Below are 23,339 nucleotides of genomic sequence, written 5' to 3'. Positions count from 1 at the left end.
GTACCGACTGTGAGGAACAGTGAGCTGAAGATGTCAAACTTGAGCATTTTCTTGATGTTGGTCACAAAGGGGTCAGAGGGGTTGTGGAGGGAGTCGATGTCGACACTGAATGAAGTGCTGACGACCACATCCATACTGTATGGTCCAAAGAACCTGGAACACAACCACAAAATCTTTGACCACCAGAACCACAACCACAAAATTAAAGGGGGAGTTCACTGAAATTACAAATTCACCTTATCTTCTCGGAGAGAAATACTCACTCTTTTAGTTAAATGGGCTCTTCGTTATCGGCCGTCTTCTTCAGATTGCTGACCAAATTACCAGAGTGCTGCTTCATGATCCCGAACATCTGAGTTGGGAAGGATACATGGAAAAATATGATGATTGATACATGGATTAATATGTGCAAAACATGGGTTAATATCATGTTTGAAACAGGAATTATTTTAATGTTTATATAGCCTGAGAATATACATTCATACAGGATACATTATGTATATAGTCAAGGAATAAGTGACTCCAAAGATGAACTATTATTCTAAACTCTGTCATCTGACCACTGAACTTATCTAAGATAAGATTAAATATACTTTGTTGTCCCGGATGGAAATTTGTCTTAGACAATTAAAGTTGCTGCTTCACACAACAACAAACAACAATGAATACACACTATACACATAGTACAAATCACATAAACACACACACACACGTCAGAGTTGTTAGTCATTCATTTATTTGTGTTGTTGGAATGAATAAAAGAAGGAGAGGAGAGATGGGACTGTACCTCTTTGATCCGCCCACTGGTGAAGGAGGGAGACAGGACACTGCGGATCCGTCTCCATGCATCATCCTCAGCGATAAACACGGCGTCATACAGAGGCCCGTTGAGATAGAAATTCTAGAAAAATAACAATGATTATATACTGCAAAATTAACCGAATATTAATAATGCTATAATAACAATGATATTATCTATTTAATGAGCCCTTATGTTTTTTTCCCCATACAACAACTTCAATTTAGCGTATTACCCTCCTGTTAGTGAAAAGGGAGTAGCATTCCTTGATGAGGATGGTTTTGATCATGGCTGTGTCCATGATACACAGGACGGGCTGACGGCCATCATAGATCCTACAGACCAGCAAAAACAAAGATAGTTAGATATACACTCACCCAACACTTTATTAGGAACACTATACTAATACTAGGTAGAGCCTCCCTTTGCTTTCAAAACAGCCTCAATTCTTCGTGACATTGATTCCTTTGAGATTCTGGTCAATGATGACATGATTGCATCACGCAATTCCTGCACATTTTTCAGGTGCACTTTCAAGATGTGAATCTCCCGTTGTGCCACATCCCAAAGATGTTCTATTGGATTCAGATCCGGTGACAAGGAAGGCCACTGAAGAACACTGAACTCATTGTCATGTTCATGAAACCAGTTTAAGACGACTTTTGCTTTGTGACATGGTGCATTATCATGCTGGAAGTAGCCATTAGAAGGTGGGTAAATTGTGGCCATGAAGGGATGCACATGGTCAGCAACAATACTTAAATAGGCTGTGGCATTCAAGCAAATATACCGTAGATAGAGACAGACAGACCCATCACAGATCCTGCACTCTTTGAAAAAGTGCTACCTAGAACCAAAAAGGGTTCTTCTTCCACTGTCCCTTTGAAGAAACCTTTTGGGTTCCATGTAAAACCCTTTCCACAGAAGGTTATACAGTACCGTGCGTAAGTAATGGGACAGTGAAGCATTTTTTCTTCTGTTTGGATTTGAAATAAAAACGTAGAGATTTTAATTTTTTATATAATGTACATATTGGTTTATCATTCAGAAATTCCAACACTTTTATGCATAATCCCCCTATTTCAGGCTACACAAAAGTGATAGGACAATTGGCTTGACAAGTGTGTTCGTCAGGTGTGTTCCGTCACATAATTTGTGCAGTCTGCTATTGGTGTCTTGTCAACATGAGGACCAAAGAGATGTTATTGAAAGTCAGGGAAGCCATTATGATGCTGAAATATCAGAAAAAAAATAAACATAGCCAAAACCTTAAACCTACCAAAATCAACAGTTTGGAACTTCATTTAACTTCATTAAAAGGAAAGAAAGCACTGGTGAGCTCAGAAATCGCAAATTACCTAGTAGGCCAAGGAAGACTTCCAGTGGATAACCAAAGAATGCTCACCATAATTGAGAATCATTTATTTACATCTTGTCAGTCCAAGTACAAGTAAATGGCTCCAAACTCATTGGACAGCATTTCATCATACAGCAGGACAATGACCCAAAACATACTGCCATAGGAACTAGGGAATTTTTCAGGGCCAAAAAGTGGAAAGTTGTTGACTGGCCAAGTCAGTCTCCAGATTTAAATCCTATAGAACATGCATTTCATTTGCTCAAGAGGAGACTTAGGGCAAAACATCCTAAAAAAACAACAACAGTCGCTGCAACATAGCATTACCAGAGAAGATACCCAGCGTCTGGTTGGGTCAATGGGTCACAGACTTTTGCACTTTTGCATACAAAGGATTGGGGACCAAATACTAAACATGAGTGCTTAATTTAGACATTTGATAATGCAAAAGAAGGAAAAATGCTTGGGCACCAAAATGGCTAGAGCCAGCCCTGATTAACAGAACCTTTATCGAGCGCACAACATCACATTAATGCCCATAGGAAGAATGAGAATAGAGTATCAACAAAATAACCAATTTAACACAATTTAAAACAACATACGTCTGTAAGTTTTAACCATACGTTAACGTGCGTCAAGGACAACGCGGGAGAATGATGCCCGTGATGGGCCTAACCCAAAACTCAAAGAATATCTCGCTGTCCCTCTCCTTAAATATCATTCCCAACAAAGGACAAGGTGTTAGATACATTACAATAGCAAAGGAATTGACAAATGGTGAAAGCTGAAAAATCTGAAACATAGTCAAAACCTTAGACTTGCCAAAATCAAGCACTGATGAGCTCAGCAATCGCAAATGGCTGAGGCTTCACTGCAAGATGCAAACCACTAGTTATTCTTAAAAAGGATAGTCGGGTTACAGTTTGCTAAGAAGTACCTAAAAAGCCTGCAGAGGTGTGGAAAAAAGTCTTGTGGACAGATAAGATGAATATTATCAGAGTGATTGCAAGAGGAAAGTTTGGAGAAAAAAGGATCTGCCCAAGGTTTACAGCATACCATCTCATCTGTGAAACATGGTGGAGGGGATGCTATGGTTTGGGCATGTATAGCTGCCACTAGAACTTGCTAACTTATCATAATTGATGATGTTACTGCTGACAGTAGCAGCAGAATGTATTCTGAAGTGTACAGAAATATCTTGTCTGGTCGAGTAAAAGCAATGCTTCCAAATTCATTGGATGGCGCTTCATCATACAGTAAGACAATGACCCAAAACATACTGCCATTGGAGCTAGGGAGATTTTCAGGGCGAAAAAGTGGAAAGTTCTTGACTGGCCATGTCAATGTTTGGATTTAAATCCTATTGAACATGCATTTCATTTTCTGATGGTAAGATTTTGGGCAAAAAGACCTGGCAAAAAGATGGCTGGCCTGGCAGAATATCACCAGAGAAGATACCCAGCACCTGGTGGGGTCAATGGGTCCCAGACGGTTAGTGCATACAAAGTATTGTCGACCAAATACTAAACATGAGTGCATCATTTCGACCATGTATACCAATACTAGACAAAAGAAAAGAAAAGAATCTAGCAAAAGCAAATTATGTTCTGACAGGGTTTGACTCATCTAATACGACATCAGATCTGGATAGGTTCCTTGATTTCCTCTGAAAGGTGACATAGGCATGAAAACATGTACACAACATCAAGAAGAAACCATTGATTAAAGCCAAATCAATTGACAGAGGCATGGCAGAAAATGTGTGTTGTCTCTTTAAAAGAAATGTTAAAAATCTCTTTGTTTTCCCTGAATGAAACAAAGCACAGGTGTTTAAAAGGCCAGCCCCACCCCTGATTACAATGATCCACACATGGAGACAGCCAAAGCAACATAGATCAATAAGACATCGCACATGTCACACCAGAATGTGTGTTGGCAAGAGTGTGCCCTTATAGCCAGGATCCACTCAACCACCTCTCTGGTCACATCTCCCTGATGTTGGTTATGAAGAACTTTATGAATGTATTTAAATGTATTTAATATTAATTATTGCCTTGGTTTATACTCGCTTCGGAATTGTAGGACTTTTGTACGAGCAAACTGCTGAATATCTTCTCATAGATACACTGTGCTTAGCATGTACTGCTGAAGATTATGTTAATATTATGTTAAGATTTAAGTAGTCTCGTTCCCAGACACTTCCGCCCAAATGCCCGAAAGGTCTGTTGGACCAATGCGTTAAACTTCATTGGCTTTCATTAAGCCAAGAGCAAGAGCGTCAAAAACAGGGACGGGGCATAGCCATTGGCTTTACCTCGGATCAATCATCTTCCACAGCACATTCCACACATTTCTGATAAGAAGCTACACCTTGCAGCCGTGTGATTAGCTGAAATCAAATAATAACAAGTACTTTAATCAGTAATCACCCTACGGCCAGGTTTGAGTCGTCGTTATTCCAGACTTATATGCGCTGTGAGCGATAGCCTGAGGACGAGGTTAACATTTAGGTAACCTGCGAATAACCTCATGCACGAGAAAATAAAATAAGCTTAATTGCTACATGGCCTGTTAATTTCCATGCTCATCTTTGATGTCAAGAACCTATGTGGTACTTTTTAGGGGGGGGGGGGGGGGGGGGGGGGGGGGGGGGGGGTTATCAGAGAGAGACCCTACCACTCCAAAAAGGTGGCTTATTTGGCTAATTTCAAGTGCCCTAATTGCCAATTAAAAATGGGTAGCCTTTTAAAAGGGGCAATCCTTCATATATCCCACAATTCAACACCAATCTGTTCTCTGGAAAAATGAATAAAACATGAAAATATTGGGTTTATGCCCTAACCATTTTTTGTAAATTTGGGGCTAGACACTTCACCCATTTTCACCACATTTACATTTAAATTTTTGACATTTAGCAGATGGGCCATTGGTAGTCACAATGCTTTTTAAAAATGCTTTACATTAGAGGTACTGTACAGGTGGGTAGTGGAAGGTGAAGAGGTCTTTAGGAGGGACAGTCAAGATGTAGCCTGAAGAGATGGGTCTTCTATCTACGGCGGAAGATAGGTAGTGACTCTGCAGTCCTGACCGCACTGGGAAGCTCGTTCCACCACCGGGGTGCCAAGACAGTGAAAAGCCGTGACCAACTAGCGCAACCACTCCATCCTCTTAGAGGCGGCCAGCCGAGGTGGAAGAACGGAGTGGTCAGGCTGGGGTTTGACATACAGTATGTATTCACCATCAAATGTTGTTCACTTTCCCAAACCCCTGCCTGTGTAAGTAATGGGACAACAAAACATTTTTTGTTCTTTCGGCTCTATACTCCAAACGTTTAGATTTGAAATTAAACAATTATTACAAGTAGAGATTCTCAGCTTTTATTTGACGGTATATGTGTACACATTGGTTTCACCATTCAAAAATTACCCCACTTTTTATGCATAGTCCCCCTATTTCAGTGTACCCAAAAGTAATGGGACAGACTTATCAAATGTCCATATGAAGCAGTCATGTTTAGTATTTAGTGGACAATCCACTAGTATTTAGTGGACAATAACTGCCTGAAGTCTGCAACCCACTAACCCTACCAGACGCTGGGCATCTTCTTTGGTGATGCTCTGCTAGGCCTGTACTGCAGCCATCTTCAGTTGTTGTTTGTTTTGAGGTCTTTTTGCCTAAATTCTTATCATTAGGGAAATGTAATGCATGTTCAATTGAATTTTAATCTGAAGATTGACTTGGCCAATCAAGATCTTTCCACTAGTTGCTATGGCAGTGTTTTGGCTATGGCATTGTTTTATTGTATGGTGTGGCACCATCCAATGCATTTGGACGCATTTGCTTGCACTCAAGCAGACAAGATGTTTCTGTGCACTTCAGAATACATTCTGCTGCTGCCGTCAGCAGGTACAATCATCAATTAAGACAAGTTAACAAGTTCTAATGGCAACTATACATGCCCAAACCTAACACCCCCTGCACCATGTTTCACAGATGAGGTGGTATGCTGTAAATCTTGGGCAGATCCTTTTTTCTCCAAACTTTCATTTTTACGAGACCTCTGCAGGCTTTTTAGGTACTTTTTTTTAGCAAACTGTGACCATCATTTTTGATGATAACTAGTGGTTTTTGATGATAACCGTGTCTTCCTCTTAGTTATAAACAAACCAGAATTAAATGCATAGGTCTATGGATGGATGTTCTCATTGGAACAGCTGGAAGACTTTCTATGCATCCCCGAAAAAACACATGTATGCAAACACACACACACACACACACACACACACACACAAACACACAGACACAGGCATGTTTAAGATATGCGTAGCCCATGTTTATTAGTTGACTTAGTTGTGATAGACAGTGTAGTTGTAGATAGTGTAGTTGACTAGTTTAGATACAGCGCACGAAGCAACAAGCAGGTACAATATCAGCACACCTCAGCATTACTACACCCACGTGCTACCACAGGGAACTGGTACCCGCATAGTTAGATATGGCACTGGTCTCACACTAGAGAGAACTGGCATATTCTAGATCATTATACGAGGTAACTAACTAGGAATTATGTCAAACTAGAAAGTGCTCAGTAGTCCCAGGGCTACAAACACAAGCTGGCCAACCCTCCTGCAAACAGGGTGCTAATATTTCTCAATATTAGCTTGTCAAAGCTAGCCAAGGTTCTCAGCTGTCCGGAAACAACAAGTAACTTAGTTAGCCGACCGTCCCAAGTGCTAGCTGTAGCCTACACATATGACTTAGCAAGTTATAATAATAACCTGAGGAATTATTGTTGAGCTAGGGTTCAACAATAACAAAGAATTGAGAGCTCACAGGTTAGCCTGCTAGCTCAGAGAGTTAACAGGTGCTCAGAAGGTGAAAATCGTCGTTGAATGTCGAGCTGAACCGTAGGATTCTATCAGAGACAATCTAACGCCCCGTGAGAATCATAGGCTGAGGTGTAGCCAGCTACAACAACACAACTACAGTACACTTCAGACAGTCAGAGAGTGAAGAGTGGAAAGGATGAAATGGTGCGCTTGGAGCATCTCTTTATTGGGACAGGTGATGGGCGTTGCTATCACTTGCAAGTGTGTACAAGGCGTGATTCTGTGAATCAAGATGTAAATACAGTGCTCTCGGAAAGTATTCAGACCCTTTAACTTTTTCCACATTTTGTGATGTTACAGCCTTATTCTAAAATGGATTCAAAATTTTTTTTTCCTCATCAATCGACACACAATACCCCATGATGACAAAGTGAAAACAGGTTTTTAGAAATTGTTGCTAATTTATTCAAAATAAAAAACTGAAATATCACCTTTACATAAGTATTCAGACCCTTTACTCAGTTCTTTGTTGAAGCACCTTTGTCATTATTGCGTATTGTGTGTAGATTAATGATTAGATTAATAATTTAATCTATTTTAAAATAAGGCTGTAACATAACATAATGCGGAAAAAGTGAAGGGGTCTGAATACTTTCAGAATGCACTGTATGTGTCTGTTATAGTCCCATTGTGTGATTGGTGTGTGTACTGATTTCTGGCACAGGCCTTAACTGATCCAACAAGTTCACCAATCATCAATGGTTTGATATGAAGTTGATGGATTTTAATGTTACATGCTACACCAGTGCGTGTGTAAAGTGTTGACATTGCGCGGCTGCTGTAGCAGCAACGCAAAATGATTCTTGGAGTGCTTGGAAATGGTATCAATGCTTTTTGGACGCTTAAAAACATATTCAATTAGTTTCATAGTATGGTAAAGTAATAGAAACCTTGATAATAGAAATACATACAATAGTGGTACCTGTATGAAAAACAAAGTGATTGTCCTCGTTTATATTTGGAGGTAGAGGACAAACCCCAACTCTAACATATTCAGACTTGACAAGACTCTCAACATATGTAGAGAATCCATAAATTAGAAGATCCTTGCAGAAACAGACTGGGAGGGCTATTTATTCTGCATCCACACGTGCAACTGGTCACGTTTCTGGTGTAAGAGTAAATACTGCCATCTAGGGTTTAGAGATGGTTAAAAGGAAATGGATACATTATTTTACGGATGTACTTTAGGCCTACGTTTGAGTAATTTAGCAGAAGCTCTTATCCAGAGCGACTTAAAATAAATAGCTACATTCATCTTCAGCTACATACATCACGGTCATCACAAGTAAGACTTTCTATAATAATAAATGCCACAAGCAGTCACAGTGGTAGAGAAAGGAAGTCAATTTAATTTAATGTTCAACTTAATTTATTGAACTTAAGACAACTATATAAATTGATTTGCTATGTATCCCTAAATAGCGGCCAATTGTGTTGAGGGTTCCAGGCTAACGGTGTCGGCATGTGCAGTCCCCTGTCTTATCTCTGCACCCCCACACGCTCTCAGCCAGGGCCACATCAACAAGGCTTTTGACAGAAAGGCTCGTCCCCTGGTTTGCCTGATTGTGTACCAGCTGAGCCATCAGAGAACATGAGGGTTGGGGCATATCTGCATATCTGGAGCCATCGTTCATCTGAAATTAAAAAAGTAACATCAGAGGGGAGTGCAAGGTGAGACAAGAATTGGACAAATTCAACTGAGAGTTGAAGGTCATGGACTAAATGCTATAGTAAAACTAGCAACAATCACCTTCATCTACTTAGTCTATAGGTTCTCTACCATCTCTCTAATCGTCACCATGCTCACCTTCTTCAATGTCTCCCTCTCCTGTTCTAGCTTCTCTTTTTCCAGACTCTGTTTCGCTCTTTCTTCAGCCACCATCACCAGGGCCTCTCTCCTCTTGACTGCCTCCATTTCTTTTTCCATCTGTTTCTTGGCCTTGAGAAATGTCTCCTTCTCCTTCCACATCCCAAGCATTTCTTGCTCCACCTTCTGCCCGTCTCTTGTGATTTTCATCCACTACTTCTTTATCATTTGCAACTCTCCTCCGACCTTCTCTGTCTTTCTAAGCATCTCCTTTGAGGTCTCCTTCTCCTGCTCTTCCTTCTCTTTTTCCTTGCTCAGTTTAAGTCTTTCTTCGGCCTCCATCACCAGGGCCTCTCTCCTCTTGACTGCCACCATATTTTTCTCCATCTCTTTCTCCATCTGTTTCTTGGCCTTGAGAAATGTCTCCTTCTCCTTCCACATCCTGAGCATTTCTTGCTCCACCTTCTGTCCGTCTCTTTGGATTTTCACGCTCTCCTTCCTCATCATATTTAACTCTGCCTCTGCCTTCTCAGCCTTTCTAAGTATCTCCTTTGAGGACTCCTTCTCTTTCTCAATCTCCATCATGAGGATCTTGATCCCACTGTCCATCTCCTCCCTCTCCCTATTGAACTCATTCCTGTCCTCCTGCAGTCTTTCTGCCTTTCTGGCCAGGATCTCCTCCTCCCTCTGCCTAACTTTTTGGTCCCTTCTCTTTTGTTTCTCATATTCCTCTATCTTTTTCTCAAACTCTGCCTTCTCTGTCTTAATCCTCAATACTCATATATATTTTCACCTCCATTGTTTTTATGCACCTACAGTAGATAGAACACAAACAAAAATGATTGAAATAATCTCCACACACCCATACTATAATGCAACAGGAATGTCAGAAAGATTCCCCAAATGAGAAAGGGATAACAATCTTTGAGTTTGCCCTACTGAATCAGTCAACAAATACCAGTACACCGATTGGCAGCAAAGAAATGTTATTATCTATAATGTGCGTTCGGCTGGCGTCATAATGGGTTTGGAATGACTATCATGGTAATTCACTGCCTAACAACTCTTATCAGCGTTCGATGCAATGGTTCGAAGTGACTTGGTCCTGTCAGAGGCCTATGTTAGAGTCAGCAAAAGCTTCCAGTATGGGTTGGCTGGCTATGTTTGTTGACACGCCTTGAAATATAGCCTACAATTGTGGCCAACAGGTCAAATATCAGTGGCCATATAATGGGCACATTTTATTAACTGGAATCGGCCTGGTACAGGTAGGAGCATATAGGCTAATAAGCAGAAGACCTCGGGGGGGGGGGGGGGGGGGGGGGGGGGGGTTATCAGAGAGAGACCCTACCACTCCAAAAAGGTGGCTTATTTGGCTAATTTCAAGTGCCCTAATTGCCAATTAAAAATGGGTAGCCTTTTAAAAGGGGCAATCCTTCATATATCCCACAATTCAACACCAATCTGTTCTCTGGAAAAATGAATAAAACATGAAAATATTGGGTTTATGCCCTAACCATTTTTTGTAAATTTGGGGCTAGACACTTCACCCATTTTCACCACATTTACATTTAAATTTTTGACATTTAGCAGATGGGCCATTGGTAGTCACAATGCTTTTTAAAAATGCTTTACATTAGAGGTACTGTACAGGTGGGTAGTGGAAGGTGAAGAGGTCTTTAGGAGGGACAGTCAAGATGTAGCCTGAAGAGATGGGTCTTCTATCTACGGCGGAAGATAGGTAGTGACTCTGCAGTCCTGACCGCACTGGGAAGCTCGTTCCACCACCGGGGTGCCAAGACAGTGAAAAGCCGTGACCAACTAGCGCAACCACTCCATCCTCTTAGAGGCGGCCAGCCGAGGTGGAAGAACGGAGTGGTCAGGCTGGGGTTTGACATACAGTATGTATTCACCATCAAATGTTGTTCACTTTCCCAAACCCCTGCCTGTGTAAGTAATGGGACAACAAAACATTTTTTGTTCTTTCGGCTCTATACTCCAAACGTTTAGATTTGAAATTAAACAATTATTACAAGTAGAGATTCTCAGCTTTTATTTGACGGTATATGTGTACACATTGGTTTCACCATTCAAAAATTACCCCACTTTTTATGCATAGTCCCCCTATTTCAGTGTACCCAAAAGTAATGGGACAGACTTATCAAATGTCCATATGAAGCAGTCATGTTTAGTATTTAGTGGACAATCCACTAGTATTTAGTGGACAATAACTGCCTGAAGTCTGCAACCCACTAACCCTACCAGACGCTGGGCATCTTCTTTGGTGATGCTCTGCTAGGCCTGTACTGCAGCCATCTTCAGTTGTTGTTTGTTTTGAGGTCTTTTTGCCTAAATTCTTATCATTAGGGAAATGTAATGCATGTTCAATTGAATTTTAATCTGAAGATTGACTTGGCCAATCAAGATCTTTCCACTAGTTGCTATGGCAGTGTTTTGGCTATGGCATTGTTTTATTGTATGGTGTGGCACCATCCAATGCATTTGGACGCATTTGCTTGCACTCAAGCAGACAAGATGTTTCTGTGCACTTCAGAATACATTCTGCTGCTGCCGTCAGCAGGTACAATCATCAATTAAGACAAGTTAACAAGTTCTAATGGCAACTATACATGCCCAAACCTAACACCCCCTGCACCATGTTTCACAGATGAGGTGGTATGCTGTAAATCTTGGGCAGATCCTTTTTTCTCCAAACTTTCATTTTTACGAGACCTCTGCAGGCTTTTTAGGTACTTTTTTTTAGCAAACTGTGACCATCATTTTTGATGATAACTAGTGGTTTTTGATGATAACCGTGTCTTCCTCTTAGTTATAAACAAACCAGAATTAAATGCATAGGTCTATGGATGGATGTTCTCATTGGAACAGCTGGAAGACTTTCTATGCATCCCCGAAAAAACACATGTATGCAAACACACACACACACACACACACACACACACACAAACACACAGACACAGGCATGTTTAAGATATGCGTAGCCCATGTTTATTAGTTGACTTAGTTGTGATAGACAGTGTAGTTGTAGATAGTGTAGTTGACTAGTTTAGATACAGCGCACGAAGCAACAAGCAGGTACAATATCAGCACACCTCAGCATTACTACACCCACGTGCTACCACAGGGAACTGGTACCCGCATAGTTAGATATGGCACTGGTCTCACACTAGAGAGAACTGGCATATTCTAGATCATTATACGAGGTAACTAACTAGGAATTATGTCAAACTAGAAAGTGCTCAGTAGTCCCAGGGCTACAAACACAAGCTGGCCAACCCTCCTGCAAACAGGGTGCTAATATTTCTCAATATTAGCTTGTCAAAGCTAGCCAAGGTTCTCAGCTGTCCGGAAACAACAAGTAACTTAGTTAGCCGACCGTCCCAAGTGCTAGCTGTAGCCTACACATATGACTTAGCAAGTTATAATAATAACCTGAGGAATTATTGTTGAGCTAGGGTTCAACAATAACAAAGAATTGAGAGCTCACAGGTTAGCCTGCTAGCTCAGAGAGTTAACAGGTGCTCAGAAGGTGAAAATCGTCGTTGAATGTCGAGCTGAACCGTAGGATTCTATCAGAGACAATCTAACGCCCCGTGAGAATCATAGGCTGAGGTGTAGCCAGCTACAACAACACAACTACAGTACACTTCAGACAGTCAGAGAGTGAAGAGTGGAAAGGATGAAATGGTGCGCTTGGAGCATCTCTTTATTGGGACAGGTGATGGGCGTTGCTATCACTTGCAAGTGTGTACAAGGCGTGATTCTGTGAATCAAGATGTAAATACAGTGCTCTCGGAAAGTATTCAGACCCTTTAACTTTTTCCACATTTTGTGATGTTACAGCCTTATTCTAAAATGGATTCAAAATTTTTTTTTCCTCATCAATCGACACACAATACCCCATGATGACAAAGTGAAAACAGGTTTTTAGAAATTGTTGCTAATTTATTCAAAATAAAAAACTGAAATATCACCTTTACATAAGTATTCAGACCCTTTACTCAGTTCTTTGTTGAAGCACCTTTGTCATTATTGCGTATTGTGTGTAGATTAATGATTAGATTAATAATTTAATCTATTTTAAAATAAGGCTGTAACATAACATAATGCGGAAAAAGTGAAGGGGTCTGAATACTTTCAGAATGCACTGTATGTGTCTGTTATAGTCCCATTGTGTGATTGGTGTGTGTACTGATTTCTGGCACAGGCCTTAACTGATCCAACAAGTTCACCAATCATCAATGGTTTGATATGAAGTTGATGGATTTTAATGTTACATGCTACACCAGTGCGTGTGTAAAGTGTTGACATTGCGCGGCTGCTGTAGCAGCAACGCAAAATGATTCTTGGAGTGCTTGGAAATGGTATCAATGCTTTTTGGACGCTTAAAAACATATTCAATTAGTTTCATAGTATGGTAAAGTAATAGAAACCTTGATAATAGAAATACATACAATAGTGGTACCTGTATGAAAAACAAAGTGATTGTCCTCGTTTATATTTGGAGGTAGAGGACAAACCCCAACTCTAACATATTCAGACTTGACAAGACTCTCAACATATGTAGAGAATCCATAAATTAGAAGATCCTTGCAGAAACAGACTGGGAGGGCTATTTATTCTGCATCCACACGTGCAACTGGTCACGTTTCTGGTGTAAGAGTAAATACTGCCATCTAGGGTTTAGAGATGGTTAAAAGGAAATGGATACATTATTTTACGGATGTACTTTAGGCCTACGTTTGAGTAATTTAGCAGAAGCTCTTATCCAGAGCGACTTAAAATAAATAGCTACATTCATCTTCAGCTACATACATCACGGTCATCACAAGTAAGACTTTCTATAATAATAAATGCCACAAGCAGTCACAGTGGTAGAGAAAGGAAGTCAATTTAATTTAATGTTCAACTTAATTTATTGAACTTAAGACAACTATATAAATTGATTTGCTATGTATCCCTAAATAGCGGCCAATTGTGTTGAGGGTTCCAGGCTAACGGTGTCGGCATGTGCAGTCCCCTGTCTTATCTCTGCACCCCCACACGCTCTCAGCCAGGGCCACATCAACAAGGCTTTTGACAGAAAGGCTCGTCCCCTGGTTTGCCTGATTGTGTACCAGCTGAGCCATCAGAGAACATGAGGGTTGGGGCATATCTGCATATCTGGAGCCATCGTTCATCTGAAATTAAAAAAGTAACATCAGAGGGGAGTGCAAGGTGAGACAAGAATTGGACAAATTCAACTGAGAGTTGAAGGTCATGGACTAAATGCTATAGTAAAACTAGCAACAATCACCTTCATCTACTTAGTCTATAGGTTCTCTACCATCTCTCTAATCGTCACCATGCTCACCTTCTTCAATGTCTCCCTCTCCTGTTCTAGCTTCTCTTTTTCCAGACTCTGTTTCGCTCTTTCTTCAGCCACCATCACCAGGGCCTCTCTCCTCTTGACTGCCTCCATTTCTTTTTCCATCTGTTTCTTGGCCTTGAGAAATGTCTCCTTCTCCTTCCACATCCCAAGCATTTCTTGCTCCACCTTCTGCCCGTCTCTTGTGATTTTCATCCACTACTTCTTTATCATTTGCAACTCTCCTCCGACCTTCTCTGTCTTTCTAAGCATCTCCTTTGAGGTCTCCTTCTCCTGCTCTTCCTTCTCTTTTTCCTTGCTCAGTTTAAGTCTTTCTTCGGCCTCCATCACCAGGGCCTCTCTCCTCTTGACTGCCACCATATTTTTCTCCATCTCTTTCTCCATCTGTTTCTTGGCCTTGAGAAATGTCTCCTTCTCCTTCCACATCCTGAGCATTTCTTGCTCCACCTTCTGTCCGTCTCTTTGGATTTTCACGCTCTCCTTCCTCATCATATTTAACTCTGCCTCTGCCTTCTCAGCCTTTCTAAGTATCTCCTTTGAGGACTCCTTCTCTTTCTCAATCTCCATCATGAGGATCTTGATCCCACTGTCCATCTCCTCCCTCTCCCTATTGAACTCATTCCTGTCCTCCTGCAGTCTTTCTGCCTTTCTGGCCAGGATCTCCTCCTCCCTCTGCCTAACTTTTTGGTCCCTTCTCTTTTGTTTCTCATATTCCTCTATCTTTTTCTCAAACTCTGCCTTCTCTGTCTTAATCCTCAATACTCATATATATTTTCACCTCCATTGTTTTTATGCACCTACAGTAGATAGAACACAAACAAAAATGATTGAAATAATCTCCACACACCCATACTATAATGCAACAGGAATGTCAGAAAGATTCCCCAAATGAGAAAGGGATAACAATCTTTGAGTTTGCCCTACTGAATCAGTCAACAAATACCAGTACACCGATTGGCAGCAAAGAAATGTTATTATCTATAATGTGCGTTCGGCTGGCGTCATAATGGGTTTGGAATGACTATCATGGTAATTCACTGCCTAACAACTCTTATCAGCGTTCGATGCAATGGTTCGAAGTGACTTGGTCCTGTCAGAGGCCTATGTTAGAGTCAGCAAAAGCTTCCAGTATGGGTTGGCTGGCTATGTTTGTTGACACGCCTTGAAATATAGCCTACAATTGTGGCCAACAGGTCAAATATCAGTGGCCATATAATGGGCACATTTTATTAACTGGAATCGGCCTGGTACAGGTAGGAGCATATAGGCTAATAAGCAGAAGACCTCGGCAAAATTAAAATAGCCCTAATTCAATTCATGCATTTAGGTCTCTCATAATAATAATAAAAAATATATTTTATTTGGAATGTGTTTTTCATTTGTAGCCGACAATTTCAAATCCTGTGCAGTTGAGTGCAAAAGACACACAAACAAAAACACAAAGAAAACACTAACAACAACAAGAGGACAGGACCTAAAGGAAGGCCTTTCTAAAGATGTGAGTTTTTAGGCATATAGAAATATCCAACGCTGAATTCGACTTAATGGGAATATCATCTCCTAGTGACAGATATCTCTCAGTGACATTTTTACGCGTCCCTTGTCCAAATGCTGTAAAGGTAGTCGGCCTATGCCGTCTCAAGTATTTACAAATACAAGTGTTATAAATCTATACTATATGTCAACTATACTACATCTCTGGCCTACATTAGCCTACCTCAGTCAGTAGGCTGTGTTAAGCGCCGAATCTTCCGGTTATAATCTCTTTATATCTCACTCTGGTAATACTGATTGCACAGGTTCAGGTTGCGTCTTAGCTCGTTATGCCACTAAACTAAAAGTTCAAGAACTTTGTGTATTATTGCAGAACATTCTCAATTCTGTGTACATATCAACGTCATAATGATACCAATAGCAACGCATTTTGGGTGGAATCCTAACTCCAAATCCGCGCGCGTAAATCTTGCATTCATGTCAATGGGAAATTGATTCGATTTACACGCGGATCTCGAGTTAGGATTCCACTGCAATACACATTTAAGTTTAAGTTCATTTGAATTTATAGTGCATTTTACCCACAATATACGGCTTACACAAAAGTAGCCTACAAGACAAATACAACATTTGAAAAAACATATTGCATAGAATCAAATTTGGGGATATACAGGGTTTTTTTCTTTATAAAGTACATTACAAACATAAAGTCTCATAAAGTACATTACAAATACGAAACAATTATTAGTCCTATTTTTTATTAGTAATAATAATAAGTCTTTTATATTTAATACACAATAGATTAAATGGTGAAATTGGTGTGTATAAATATAATAAACTTGACTCATAATTCGTATAGTGCTGTTTTTGGAGTAATTACTAATTACTAGTAATTACTAGTGTGTGCGGACTGCGCTCTCTGTCCCGTCTTTCTGCTGTGGGGCAGCGGAGCACTCTGCCCCATCGTTGCGAGGGGAACAACGTGAGCGTGATTGGCGTAAGCAGGGAAAACCTCACGCAAATTATATTGGGTATGAATTCTGCCTAGCAACAGGTGGCGAAAAACTATTAAACGCTAATGTCGTTAACGTGGTCTGACATGACAGGAAATAATCACAAAGCAATTCAGTTCATCTACTGTACGTCTATCGCTAATGCTAGCTAGCTAAAGTTTTCACAATGAATCGTGTAGATTATTTGTTGACCATGCGGTTCAGTACATTGCCTTTGGAAGAGAAGTTGGAGATAAAACGTTTAGGGCCAACAGGAATGGTTTGACAAAAAGAGATGGCTAACCGCTACCACCTCGAAACATGCGCTGTTCTGTTTCCCATGTATGATTTTTGGTGGAGACTATTTGGGCATCGGCTGGATTCAAAGACATTATACATCTGTCAGAACAGAACAGACACCAGCGACTGAACGGCCTTGACATGCTTTCCATTGAAAATGCATTGATCCAGGGACAGATGGATTTCAACAGTAAAGTCATCGAGAGGTTTGCTGAAGCAACGAACCGCCGCGCTACTTTCCTATTCAAGTGAGCAGGTCTGTTTGGACATGTATGACAAATGGACAATGCGCCGTTCACTGTAGACTATATTGCTTTTGTTTTGTAGTCATTTTAAACGTTATACTACCTGTGATATAAAGTGGAGGACTAAATGTTACGTATAGGCCTAATATCTAGACAGTTGATGGGCACACTTGTTACTTGTCGCTTTCAGAACCCTGGACTGGGCTCCGGCTGTATATTCATATAGTTCCGTTAATTAGCCTAGCCTACTTTCCGTGATTTAATGTGACTTTTGTAGTGTGTTATAGCCTCTGCACTGATGCTATTTATTTCACATTTAAAATAATACAATTGATAAAACCTGATTAAACTTTCCTACAAGTTAACGATGTGCCGAATGCTTGTATTTTGATTAAACATGCAAGTTATTGAAGACACGTGTCTGTCTCATCTTTTTACTTTGTTGCAGTATAGGCGTTCTGTGTCGCGCTGAAGCGTATGAAGTGTATTCAGTTATGGGGTTTACTGTACATACTTTTTCTCTGCACTGTTCCTGCTGCAGAGGATGCGTAAACGATTTTCCCATGTTGTTTTTTGGTTGTGGTCTGTGTTTATACATTTAGGCTATTAGTTGTATCCTACTTTTCAGTTTTACAAGTCAAATCTTATGACAGATGAGATGGCACTTCAACCGATAAAATGCAGGTACATTTTGACTACTGCTGCACTACGATACCCATAGATAGACCCAATACATTGGTAACTGCACTACTTATACAGCTCATATACTGCTTATACTGTTCATACTGCATTCTATATTTATTCTGCTTATAATGTTACTGTTAATACATATATTGCTTATACTGCACTACTTATACTGCTCATATACTGCTTATACTGCTCATATACTGCTTATACTGCACTACTTATACTGCTCATATATTGCTTATACTGCTCTACCTGTATATATTGTTCACATTGCACTTTTCTGCTTTTTTGCACTTCTGGTTAGACGCTAACTGCATTTCGTTGTCTCTGTACTTGTACTCTGCACAATGACAATAAAGTTGAATCTAATCTAACACCTATTTATTGTACAACTGTCTCTGTACAACGAGTCCTGGACCTCCACTAATAGACAGATACAAAGAGAGCAGCATACAGTAGCAGCAGAGCCCAGAGGCGAGGCAAGGCAAGGCAAGGCAAGGCAAGTTTATTTATATAGCACTTTTCATACACAGAGGCAATTCAAAGTGCTTTACGTAAAATAGATAAAAAGGAAAGAGCATGAAAGAAAAATTTGAATAAAAACGCATAAAAGACATAAAAAAAAGAATAAAAGTCACAGTGCATTTTAGGGTCACAGTGCAATTATTAGCGCCAATTTAGTTTCAATTTAAGGCAAAAGCGAAGCCTTTTTTTTTTATTTTTTCCCATTTTTGAAAGTAGCCAGTGTTGGGGCTGATCCTAGATCTATGTGTAACATAATAACTGAGAGACCTGCAGCAGGGCAGATCCTCATCACTGGCTGTCTGCTTTGAGCTGGTTGTCGTTGGACTCCTGGCAGCGGAACAGGTCCATCTCAATGGGGATCTGGTGAGAGTTGACACACAGTTAAAGTATGAAGGAACGAGTAAAACAGATGTCAGCGTTACACTATGAATGTTACCTAACACAGTGTCACTGTTACGTTCGGGTAGCATTGCACTATAAATTCAAATAAACTCAAACTCCTGGACAACCTCTCTTGGGTCGACATACATTAAAATGGCCCTATGAAGTCTCGAGGGAGTTTTGCAGAAATACAAATAGCTTTTTTTTAAATCTCACACTTCCATCATTTAGTAGGTAGCCTATACTGAGGATGATTGGCGCCTAGTACTGAAAAATGCAATCTGGGAAATTAAATGGGGAGTACATACTCATGCAGTACGCAAGTACAGAATTGTAGTATGGGGGTTCAAACCCGGGTCTCCCATGTGGAAGACACAAACGCTACTATTAAGCCAAGAGGACATCCTCAAGGTCTGAGGGCGACACTTCAGTTTACATGTCTCAGGCAGGGCTACCTCATCACGCGAGTGTGATTCCAAAATCACCTCTGCTACATATAGAAACGCAACAAAGTCATAGGTACAAAATTATATTTACAATCATTGTATCATTATTTTGTCTCACCTCTGTCTCTTTGCAGACGGTGAAGTTGAACCTCTGTAGAATCTCCACCATCGCCAGTTTCATCAATACCAGAGTGAATCGCATCCCGATACAGTTCCGTGGGCCCAACCCGAACGGCATGTAGGTGTATGGGTCGATGCTCTCCTTGTTCTCCTTACTGAACCTACACACGGTGTAGGGGTTAAAGAACATATCAATTAAATCACAGTAATATGATGGTTATACATGGTTAAAGAAACCTGTTTGTGTTTGGTCGTCGCATTTAGGTTTGTTTTATGGTTGTTTGTGGAACACTGCTCTTATCGTTGCTGTTGTGATTGATATTGTGGTTGTGGTTAAGATGTGGCCCATTACCTCTCTGGTTTGAACTCCTCTGGGTCTTCCCACACATCGGGGTCACGGTGCAAGGTCCAGATGGGTATCATGACGACCATACCCTTGGGGATGGTGATGCCGCTGATCTCAACAGATTTCTTGGCGACTCTTTCAAGTCGATGGGGTACAACCTGAGAGACTCGTTGATCACGCTGTCTAGATAGTCCATCTGCATCAGAGCCTCGTACTGGATAGGAGCCTGCACAGGGATATTACACTCACATGAGCACTAGTGATTGGTCGTTCACGTAGCCGTAGCCCAGAACTAACTCTTTTTCGTCGCAAATCTGAAGAGCTGTTAGTTTTTTGTGTTTTTTGGGGGGGAAATGAACACAGTACTATACTTATTCTAATCTGCATAGCCTAATTTCATGACACCCGCATACAGAACGCCATTACTTTCAATGTACGTGTGTAATAGTGTCTTGCTTTTTTGTTATACATGAATAAACAAAAAAATCGCTAAATAATGTTATCTTGATAGTTAGAAGAAAATACATTTAGATTCCACTGAACAATGTAAATGATAGATGTACACAAGGATCAATCAGAAGTCAAAATGCCACTAAACTGGGCTGCTTTTAGTGGATTGACTGCTTGGAATACTGAATGTGCTATAGTCTATTATTTCCTATCACAGTCGACAGACTACAAGAAAACTGTCAGGTGGTTCAAATGTGAATAACTTGGTATCCATTCCATTAACTGTGGCCGGGCAGCACCGAACAGCCCAGAGAACATTACCATGGTGCTTTTGAATATTAGGTCCCTATCTGGCAAAACCTTTATTGATCTTATCTCAGAGCGAAAGCTGCACTGTAATGTTTTTATCTGAAACCTGGCTAAACATGAATGCATGTCAGTCTATTAGAAGTGGGGAAAAATATATTTTCACTCTATTATTTATCTAGCCATGTCGCTGAGCAGATGAGAATTTCATGATGAATATGAATATGAATAGTACACCATCAACAGCTTCCTCCTGTGATAATGATTTAGCAACCAGCTTCAACACCAAACTAAGGGCAACTATCGACTCTGTAGCACCAGTCAAACTAAAAAAGGCTGTGGCCAAATTTAAAAGAATTTGCAGAAAGTCTGAGCGGACAAAAACTGCAGGTCCACCTTGATATTCTTCGAGAGCATCTTTCTGCTTTTAATAAGGCAATAAAAAAACGCCGAGACAGACGGGATCATTTCTCAAAATTGATAATGAATCATAACAACTCAAACAGTGCTCTTTTCAACGATTGACAGCCTTATAAATCCCGCCCACAAGACACCTGGTGATCTGCTCTCCACCTACAAATGTGAGGAATTTGCAACATACTTCTGAGATAAGAGAACCAATATTAGGTGAGGAGGATCACTCAGGCAAGACCTGAAGATGTGTTTGATGACTTGTTACCCCACCTTCCACCACATGGAAGCACTATGAACTCTTTTGCAGTGGTCATACAGAAATGCTCAGCAAAGTGGGGGTCTGTTCATCTGCACCTAAAACTACCATGGTGAAACCCCTCCTGAAGAAAAGTAACTTAGACTCTTCAGTCCTTTGTGATTTTAGGCCAATCTCCAACCTTCCCTTTTTAAGCAAAAAAATAATAATTCTTGAAGAAAAGGTGTTCAAACTGTTAAATAATCTCCTTCTTCCCAACTGTACCTTTGACATGTTCCAATCTGGCTTTTGTGCCGATCATAGCACTGAGATAGCACTATGTTGTTAAGTTATTAACTAGGTTCTTAATGACCTTAGAATTAATTAATTAATGCTGATGCCAAAATGCTCTTTGTCCTTGTCCTGGTCAAACTGTCTGCACACTTAAAGACACTACTTACAGTAACACTAAGCACCAGGCAAAAAAACAAGGTGTTACCATTGACTCAGATCTTAATTTTGAAACCCATATCAAGAATGTGACTAAAACATATTTGTATCACTTAAAGAAGAGTAAGTAAGTTTGCCGGAAATCTGCCATCGTGGAGAAATTCTGTCTGAAGTTGTCCAAACAACAACATCCTCCCTAATAATAATATATCCCCCCGAAATGAACTTGCAGTGTTGGACATTAGCTGTTGTGTTTCTACATGCGCACACGATTGGGAGAGGCAGCCACCAGAGAAAGGTCAGTCTACTCCCCTAGAACACCCCTGGCACTCACAACATGTTTATATGCAAACCGAATGTCAGGTAGGACACTGCATTTTAAAAAGCGTGTTTTCCGAACCAAAACAGCGTTCGTAAATGAAATATTTATTCATAAGGGATTTATTATAAGGGATCTTGTTCCCTGATCGCTACCGATTAAAGATAGTCATTACAACCGTTAGGAAGCTTTTAGAACGCTTGAATATTACATGGACCTTTACAGAACACAGCTGTAAAGGTGCAACCTTTCCTCTCCCAGGCTGACACTGAGAGACGAATGCATGCTTGTATTACTAGCAACCTTGATTACTGTAACACTCTCCTGTCTGGTCGACCAAAGAAAGCTCTTGGCAAATGATACAAAATGCAGCAGCACGAGTCAGATGGAGAGCACATATCACACAAGTCTCTGCACTGATTACCTGTTAGTTTTATAATTTATTTTAAGATAATTGTATTAGTTTAGAAATCACTCTATGGTCATGCACACCACTGCATGTCAGACATGCTTTTAAGGTATATACCCTGTAGATCCCTCAGGTCCTCAGGTACTGGCCTTTTAACTATTCTGAAGATTCCAACAACACCTATCTACTTCCTGTTTCAAATGAATAATACTGGGCAGAAGTCTGCACAGGGATGCTACAGACACATTAGCACACTGCAAAATACTGTCACCTATCTAACCATCTGTAGGAGTCTGCAGTGCACAGGGGTTACACACTCATCAGTACCCTCTAAAACACTGTCACTATCATGTCACTATCACACTGTCACTGTCACTATCACCTGTTCCACATGAATAGTACTATATAGGAGTCTGCAGAGGGGTTACCTTGTTGGGAAACACAGTGTCTATCTCCTCCTGCAGCTTGGTCATGATGTGAGGGTTGGTTGCCAGATTGTAGGCCAGGAAGGACAGAGAGCTACTGGTGGTCTCATAGCCAGCAAAGATGAACATCATTGCCTGGGACAAGATCTCATGGTCACTCAATCCTATGATGATGGGAGAAATGGGGTGGTAGGTGTGTTTGTAGGTATAGGTGTTTGAGGCAGGTACTGTATGTGTGTGTGTTAGATGCTAGTATACAGTGTGTGTGTGTGTGTGTGTGTGTGTGTGTGTGTGTGTGTGTGTGTGTGTGTGGATGTGTGTGTGTGTGTGTGTGTGTGTGTGTGTGTGTGTGTGTGTGTTTAAGGCAGGCACCTTTACTCTGCTCCTCTCCCTTTGAGTTGCTGTCTTTCTGCGAGTCTATCATCAGCTGCAGGAAATCTACCCGACTCTGGAAGCAGGCTTACGTCAGATCAAAATCACATGAGAACTACCAGATGCTACCAAATCTCTACAATTGTATTACACAATACTGGCTGAAGATCGTATATTTG

At 40.6% G+C, this 23,339-nt stretch overlaps 1 pseudogene across 1 annotated transcript in view; it reads right to left on the bottom strand.

Annotated features, from left to right (window-relative positions):
- The window catches only part of LOC310824134 (cytochrome P450 3A27-like), a 71,306-nt pseudogene that overhangs the window by 32,970 nt on the left and 14,997 nt on the right, over positions 1-23,339 (bottom strand). Inside the window, exons 7-10 of the transcript in view lie at positions 23,161-23,230; positions 22,792-22,952; positions 19,787-20,006; positions 19,433-19,595 (exon numbers count right to left, since the gene is read on the bottom strand). The product of the transcript in view is annotated as a cytochrome P450 3A27-like (transcript). The remainder of the gene's footprint in view (positions 1-19,432; positions 19,596-19,786; positions 20,007-22,791; positions 22,953-23,160; positions 23,231-23,339) is intronic.

The sequence above is a fragment of the Argentina silus genome (assembly GCF_951799395.1).
Source record: "Argentina silus genome assembly, chromosome: Y".
Taxonomy (NCBI): Eukaryota; Metazoa; Chordata; class Actinopteri; order Argentiniformes; family Argentinidae; genus Argentina; species Argentina silus.
The sequence above is the reverse complement of the archived record's forward strand: the minus strand, read 5'-3'. Positions and strand labels throughout refer to the sequence as shown.